We start from the raw sequence: 9,185 nt of genomic DNA, 5'->3' as shown, positions 1-9,185 counted from the left end.
GATGGCAGCTAGGAGAGGCGGCGATCTGAGATCTAATCAGCCAGGCCAGAACTCAGCAGCAGCACAGCAGCACGCCTGGATTGGAGGGGGGGAGGGAGGGTGGCCTTCTCCTTCCCCCTGCCTGATGGTTGCGGGCAACTTTCGCGAGAGTAAAATCTTGGCCCCGACCCGGGGCACAGTCTGTGCGGCTGGGCCCCGGGCTGAATAGTTGTAGACAGCAGCTAGATGTTAGCAAGGTCGCCTCCATCCTGCCTGCAGTACCCCCTCTCCCTGCCCGGTGGGTCCGGCCTGGCCCGGGACAGACCCCGCCCAGCGGTGTTACTTCGTTCCTGACCAGAAAAGAAAGAAAAAGTTACCGGGGTTTTTCGTCTTTAACGTGTGTTTCACAGAGGCATGTTCAGCTTTTCAGTAGTTCCACAAACTGTCAGTTACACAAAAAGCTTTGCATCACTTCCCTGAATTTCCTCCCATTCCAAACTAAGACAACATATCACTTTCTAACTTTGACTAGTTAGAGAGTCTTTGAACATGATTTTCGGTTTTAACAATTCAGATCTATTCAGGGCACAGTTAGGAAGGTTTTCCTATTCGATGATTCAGGGTGGGATGCTAATGTGCCCGAACAGATGGCAAGGCTAAAACATTACCAGAATTTCATAGTGTATGGGTTAAGACATGGTGTCCCTAAAGCTCTAAATTGGTCAAAGCTTTACAAAATAAAGCAAAATCAAGATGGATTTGCCACTGATTTTTTAAATAGGCTGAGAGAAGCTACAACCAAATATACAAACCTAGATCCTGATTCAACTGAAGGGAAATCTCATCTAACTCTCCTGTTCGCAGGTCAAGTTACAAATGATATAAGAAGAAAGCTGCAAAAATTAGACAGGGTTCAGGACATGAGTTGATTATTAGAGGTAGCCTGGAGGGTGTATCGGGACAGAGACCCGAGTGACAAAGCTAGTCGCCAACCTAGTAAAAAGGTTATTCAGGAGAAGTCACCCAAGAGAACTTCTTCCCTTCTGGACAAAGATCAGAGTGCCTTTTGCAAGAAAAAGGGACATTAGAAAAATGACTGGCCGATGTTGAAGAAATCCCCAGTCCCCCAACTCACTGTGGGACAGGACTCAGAGTGGTGGCGACCAAAGGCCTCTCCCCCAGCAGAGCCTTTGGTTATAGCTAAGCTGGGGAAAGACGACACTGAATTTGTGAAAGATACCGAAGCAGTGTATTTTGTGTTAAATACTTTAGAGAAGAAACTGAGTCAAGATACTGTACATGTTAGGGTGACAGGGGTGGGTGAAACATGGCCTTTCTTCCAACCTTTAAAATTCAAACTGGAGAAGCACTGGGTAACTCCTCATCAATTCCTTTATATGCCTAACTCCCCTAAGCAATTGTGGAGGAAGGATTTACTGGAGAAACTTAATTAAATTTAAAAAGGGAAAGGGTGTATGAGTTATAATTCCTGAATCTAAATTTGTCAAAGTTGCTGCACTTTTTATACAGGAAAAATGTGGTGAAACCCCCATTTTAAAATTCAGAAAATGCTGTCAACCCAATAGTGTGGGCCAGTGATGTTCCAGGAAGATCCAAACAAGCAAAACCAGTGAGTATTGCACTCAAACCAGGAGTCACACTGGTAAGGCAAAAGCAATACCCTTTGAAATTAAAAAGCCATAGGAGATTGGCATCTATAATTGAAAAATTCCCCCAACATGAGCTATTAGTGCAGTGTAAGTCTAGGTGTAAGACATACATCGTTTAAGACAGCTGATGGTAAGAGTTATTGATTAGTGCAAGATTTAAGAGTAATTAATAAAATTACAGAGGACATACACCCAGTTGTAGCAAACCCCTACAGCCTTTTGATCACACTGAGAGATGAATTAGGGTGGTTTACTGTCATAGACTTGAATGATGCCTTTTTCTGCATTCCTGTGCATAAAAACAGGCAAGAGCTCTTTGCTTTTGAAGGGAAAATCCCAAAACAGGGAGGAAAAGTCAGCTTGCTTGGACAGTCCTACCGCAGGGTTTCAATAATAGCCCAGCAATATTTGGAAACCATCTAGCAAAGGAATTGAAAGATTGGAGGAGACAAGAGCCATGAGGGGTTATTCTTGAACATGTTGATGACATCTTGATTGCAGCTAAAATGCGAGATGACTGCATCCAATGTACTGTAAGTTTGTTAAACTTTTTGGGACTGAGTGGGTACAGAGTTTCCAAAGACAAGGAACAGATTGCCAAGGAAGCAGTAGTTTATTTGGGGCTTGAGATCTTTCATGGACACTGACAGCTCAGCAAAGAACAGAAAGAAGCCATCTGTTGACACCCAGAGCCCCACACCATAAGAGAGATGCAAGCTTTCCTGGGAATGGTAGGTTGGTGTCATTTATGGTACTACACTTGTATATGTATACAATGATTACCAAGAAAATGAAAAATTCTTATTAGAAATATTATAACAACAGGGTATAATATTAAATTCAAAGTGTCCATGGTAGTTGGGAACAATCCAAATGAATCATCCTTTCATGATGTTACCAGCTTGTGTAGACCAGGATTTTTCCCTTTCCTTGAGTCTTAAAACTGTAGGAATGATGTGATGTAAACCAGGGTCCAGGAAAAAGGGTTCATGAAGCCTGTTTGTCTGTTGCAGTGATTGGAGGAGTTCAGCAGATTGGTCAGCAACTTCCTTCACTTTCAATCATACTTCTTAATACAATTCTTTAGTTAAGTTCAGTATTAACAAATATAGGAATTTTACTACACAATAACAATAGTCTGGTTGCCTCAGGGAGAATCAAAGGTAAAATGAAATCAAATTGTTCCTACCTACTCAGTATATTACTCCAGTCAGGGTCCTACGTTTGGACCAAATACCTTCCCAATTTTACCAAATCCTTCATTGGTTTCCAAACCCAAAGGTTCTTTCTTTCTCTCTTCCTTCAGTTCTTTCTCCCTTCCTCCAGGAGCCATCAGAAGTTTAGCATTCCTTGTTTTGTACGATCATGCTTCATACGTTGTTTCCCATTACTACATGCACTTCCTTCAATTATAGTAATTTTATACTTTGCTATGAAGAGGTATGCAAATCTGATTCCACAATTATATGAAATGTTGTGTGAGCTTCCAAGCTGAATTTAGGGAGGAATCTTCTCTGCCCACTGTTGCAACCACAGAAAAACCCCACAAACATTCCAAAGCAATGATTGCAGAAAATTCATAAATATACTGCAAAACTAAAACATATACAAATATTCATCAAAATAATTGAAAACTTCTCTTATTCAGATTATCTAGTACTCTAATAATGCTGATCAAGATTCCTAACACTATGTGAAAAGATTTAAGTTAGAGTAACCATCCATCCTTTTGAGACCTTTTTAGAAAAAATGTTTCTTGTCAGATCTACGCATCTTGTTCCATCCTATTTTTCAGATTTGGAATAGAATCTATACACAAAGCAATAATGTCAGAACTATTATCATTACGTCAATCAGTTTTCTTACAATCACATTTAAAGTTGGAATCCATGATGTTATCCAACCAAATATATCTTCCCCTAGATTTTTTTCTATTTTGTGAAAGATTCCAGTGTTCATTCTAATTTCTTTCAAATCTGTCTGTATTCTCAGTCTGATCTATGTATACACAGCAGTTAGTATTGATAACTGTGCACAACCCACCTTTGGAAGCCAAAAGCAAATCCAAAGACATTCGGTTTTGCTTGACTACCTTTGAGAGGCTGGTAACTTCTTGTTGCATTGATTGCATCGTTTGTCTGATTTTCTATTTGTTTGAATACTCCAGATATATTCACTATCGCCTTTTCTAATTCAGGCACTCCTAACCATGGTAGGAACCCTCTCACAAATCTGTGGAATCCAGAGGATCTCTCAACCAAGGGATTCAAATTTTGCTTTTATCTTGTTATAAAAGATCATAGGTGTCCTCTGGGGAGTTCTGATTTATCAGTTACATCTATCTCTGAGACTACATTTCCAATGGTGCATATTCCTTGCCATTTAGGGGGTAGAGCTTTTCTAGTTTGATTTCTACAAAGCCAATAGTATCCCATATTGTCTGGAATAGGCCATCAGTAAATATTTTAAATGCCTATTCCTGTTACATGCAAATATAAGTGACACTTGGGATAATCTCCTACCATTATTCCTTGGTTACACTCTGGTAATTCCATGCTTTGGTGTGAAGTCATCCCTGGTCCCTTTAGGCATCTGTGAACACAGGAGGTTTCAACAGCTATTATATCTATTGTCAGGATTTGTTGGTCTATGGAGGTTTGGACTGCCTTCCCTTCCAAAAAGAGCATCATTCCAGCGGGAGGAATACCATTGGAAAATGTTTGCTGTTGGAATTCCCATCATCTGAACACTTTCATCTGAATGAGTAGGAAACTGAGAACAAATCCAACAGTTACTGCAGTTTGTTATAAGTGTCACAGCTTGCATCAGCTTTAGGTGTGAATTTCTCTTCCAAGGGTCAGGTAGTATTTGTTCTATGTGTGTTATATTAGATTGGCCCTTAGGAAAAATGACATTGCTCTCCTTTCTTTTATAATCATTAGTTGCAAGGGTTTGTTGGATGGCTGACAAATCCAGGTGTGAACAGCCATGCTACAGTATTGAAAATATTGGCCGGTAAACATAAAAAGGTAAACTATACAATGATTGTACTTTTAGAGTTTCTGATTCTCTTGTAGCTTAAGCTACAGCAGATTTATTAGTTACTGTGCTGTCCAGTATGTTTCCTCTGTGTCTGGAACTGGCTTTATTCGCTTATAGGAGGTTTTTAGGAGTCTCTGCCCATAGTTCCCACAGCCATGTAGTCAATCAAAAGTCCTTTCCACTGCTGCTTGAACAGCTCCTTGTCTCATATCTGGATATACACTGTTTTCTGTCTGGTGAGGATATACTTGAACATCCAAGGTTATTAAAGAAGCTAAAAAAACGAACTTATACAATGATAAGAGTAGTTCAGAATGTGGGAAATATCCATCGGGAACTGATACTCTGTTGATGGCCATTAGAGTCAGTAGTCACCCAGGCTAATGGTCCTCAAGTGTTTGTTAGAGTCATAGGTACAATCCCAATTTGGGGTAATTTGACAATGACTGGTTGGCATGAGCTTTGACCCATCCTATCTGGATTTGTCAGGATTGAGCCTGTAACAACAGCCATTTCCAATGTTCTTTCTGCCAAACCTCTTTCTCTTCATTGCCAATTTAACACTTCCACTGACACAATCACTGTGTGGCACCAGCCCAGACTGCATAAAAATAAACATACACCATCCTTGCTTTCTCCTTTACTGCCAGCAACACAGCTTTTAACTGTCCCACCTGCACACGTCCTATTCCTTCTTCTACTAGTTCCACTCCTGTTTCAGCATTAAGAGCAACTGCCCTGTACTTCCATTTACCATCAGTGGGTTTGGCTGAGGCATCAGTGAATCAGACATCTTCAACTACAGAGTCTGAGGTAAATGCAGAGGTATCCAGTATAGGACTAGGTTTATATGGCTGCTTTAAAGCTACCGTCTCTTTTCTATCCCAAACTGCCATCCATTTGTTTGTAGGTGCCTGCAGTGTAGCAGTGAGGTTTGCAATATTTTCGACAGCTGCAGTGAAATGTCCCATGTAAGCATTAAGCCTTTGATAATCAATTGTTAAACATCAGCGCCTGTCTGGTTTTTTGTTTTTCACTAGCCAAACAGATTTTAGAACAGTAAGCAGAATGCATCTAAAATACAATGCCTTTTATTCTAAATTTTTAATTACATCAAAACAGATTTTAGCAGTGTAACAGATAATTCTTTTTCATAAAAGCCAGTTAAACAATTTCAATTTTTAAAACTTAGGTTTAGTTTTTCAGCTTCCCTAGGAGTAATTAAAGAGGTTTCAATGAATTTCAAAGATTGTCTTTCTGCTCCTACAGCCAGATAAACAGAGGGGCTATTCTTATCAGAAAACCATTATGCAGGAATGCACCAGCTGGGCCCCAAAGTTCAACCAGCACTTAAGGTTTGTTTTCTTTTTCCTGCTGTGTTGCAAAGTGTAAGAAATGACTGCTCACTTAAAAATTTTAAAGGTTTATTAAACCTTAACAAATACAACAAAGGACTGAATAAGGAAAAAGGACAGCATACTGTCTGTGACCAGCTGCCACAAGCTCATCTACAAAATGGCTGCTCCGCCTTTTATACACCTGGGGGGGGGGGGTTGCATTAGGCAACCCTGGCCCCTCCCAAAGTCTGTCAGTCAACTCTTCTTTGCCGTCCATTGGTGGAGACTACTTTCTTGCAACTTGATTGGAGGTCAGGTGTTGTCATGCCACACAACCCTAGCAACAAGCTTTCCCCATTCTCAACTGCCCCATGCAAGGGGCACGTGTACACGCCTTTCTTCTACATGCCTCAGACAACCCAGGCTGTCTGGTGGCAACAATACAGAGGGGGGGAAGGGGACTATGGGGAGAACAGAGGACATCTAAACAACAAACCACAATAACAGAACCATACATTAATAAAACTTCTTTTAACTTACACACAATATTCATTCCCTAATTGTGAGAGCCAAACATAATATTACCTATCTATAACACAAAGGAATTGGAAGCAGGTTTTTTTTCTCTCTGTAGAAGGTTTGAGCTTAAATCTGCCACTCTCCCCTCCCCCCTTTGCTTGCAAGACATTTCTCCGTATTCCCAAAGCCAAGGCAATTCTCCATAGTCCATTTCTCTTGGGTGGATTATGTTTAACAGTTCTCACCCATTTGTGGAGGGACGTTTTTTGGGTGGGGATTGTGGGGTGTTTTAGTTTTTTGTTGTTTTGGGTTTTTTTTAAGGCGGTTTCTATATTTCAACATTTGGGCTTCTTTCATGAAATTTCCAGCCCATTTCTGTTCTCATTTTAGGAAACAACGTTATTTCAAGGTTCCGTTGTGTAGCCATTTTCCTCCAGAATCTAGTTTATATTATGGCCACTATTTATGAAAATACTTCATCAAATTCTCCCTGGTAGCTGTTCCCCCAGGGGGCTCACCTTTTTTTTCCCCAGTGTCTCAAAATACAACCAAGTGGGGACTTCTTAGAATGTCCCCTTTAGATTGTCCTCTGACCATCGCTCTGACAGGGGACCAACCCCAAAATGTTACAATACAATACAAAACAGTTACACAAATACGAAACAATTATCAATCAATAATAACAAAATCAAATACCAAATTCTGGAGTACCAAATAATCCACCCACAGCACTGGAAAATCTGCACATCTTATGTGGGCAGGGTTCCTAGAAAGAATGCCTTATTAACAGGTGGGATCTTACCTGTGTCCCAGGCTGGACTGGGGATCTGTGGTCTCCTTCAGCAAAGTCCCAGTGCTGGCATGAAGATCCAGAGATCCCGGGATCCAGGGGAAATCAGTCAGATTGTCCCATCTGGGGTGCCAATTCTGATACCGAAATCGGCCAGATAGAAACTAACACAGTTTTGAGTATTAGAAAGCAGGCATTCTTTATTACAGCATCCTTGACATGAGGAATTTTTCCTTTAATCTCGTGTAACCTGAGACAGACAAGTAAGGCTTTTTATTATACATGTTGTTTACATATTCTTCAGGTATCCACACTTGCTTGATATATATTCATTGTCCTGTTTTGCATATTCCTATCCTTATCAAAAGTCCTTATTTGGTTCTTGGGGGTCTCTTTCGGGGTCTCTGGTAGTCTGTCCCCAAATTGTGGTGTCTTCTGGTTGACCTCTGGTTTTGAACATGCACAGTTTGTTTCTAGCAATTAGCAAGGTTGCTTTTATCTTATCTATGCCTCCAGAACTCAGTCTGCATTTCTCAGGACTTTCCAAGGCTGTTTTGTCATAGGATGTAGTAATGCATAATTTCTCTTATCAACTGTCTTCCCTTGATCAACTAGGTGGATAACCTTGTCATAACCATTTATCACTTTAGATTTAAGGACCAAATAACTAAAATCTAAAGTGTTCTGCACCTATATTCATATTCCTTTTGCCAAGGGATATGTACCACACTGTTTGCACTAAAATTTAAAGATCCATTTATCAGACTGTTCAGTACCCACTCTTACTTACCAGCCTTCCCTCTCTTTGAAACTTCAATGAGCCTCAATGGAATTAATGCTCCAGAATTATTATGAATAAAGCTTAGTTTTGAATACAGGCCTGTCAACAATTTACACATGATACAGTTAATGATTTTATAGAAAAATGAGAGATTTCTTGTTCCATACATTCCTCCTCAGATCTATTGAGTTAAAATAAAAAAGCCTTTGTGCAGATTAAAAAAGCAAATGAATGCAAGAGGGACCATCAGAATGACTAAGTACTAGTATCAGTATGGTTATCCTTCCTAAAATACTCTCACCCTGACAATATCACAAATCTGGATACATTCTCTCCAAATATCCAGTTCCAAGGTGCATTCACAAAACAAGCAAACAAAAAACCCATCCCCAAACTGAACAAGCTTTTTATGATGCAGTTGAGTTGATTTGACTTTAATACAAAAAGGTAGAAAACATATAACTTTGATGATTTAAAACAGCTCCACAATTTAAAAAAATAAAATTCATCCTAGCACATGAAAGCCCAGAACATGCCCTTGCTCCCTTAGCAGAAGCATATATAGTGGCAGTCGTAATTATTATGTATTAATCACCAGCAAAGATAGCTTCTTTCAAGTCAACATGTGCTGTGTGCTCTGTACTTTTGTTTTTCCTTGTGAAAGGTATGTATGGCATATATGACATTCATATTTGGATACAGACTCTGACAGCTCTGCCCAGGCCTTCTGATGAAGATTTTAACAAAACAATGCAGTCAGTACACTGGCTGTATTAGAACAGATCCACCAGAAATAACTTCTGTAGCCAAAAGGAGAAAAAAAACAACCCAAAACCCACAACAGAACAGAAACTTTTCAAGTTCACTACTAATATTTCCTTCATTCCCTTTTAAGCACATTGTTGTTTGCTGACATCTTTATTTGGTCATCAAGTAGTTACCTGTATTCCAGCTGTTCATGCTTTTCTGACCTCAACAAGTAATCTTAAAGAAGTCAGTATGTCAAAATAAGAAATAAGGAGGTTAGAATGGTTTAAGAAAAAAAAAATCTATAGTATTAGTTTTGT

Source organism: Molothrus ater, chromosome W (genome assembly GCF_012460135.2).
Source record: "Molothrus ater isolate BHLD 08-10-18 breed brown headed cowbird chromosome W, BPBGC_Mater_1.1, whole genome shotgun sequence".
Lineage (NCBI taxonomy): Eukaryota > Metazoa > Chordata > Aves > Passeriformes > Icteridae > Molothrus > Molothrus ater.
Note: the sequence above shows the minus strand (reverse complement) of the source record.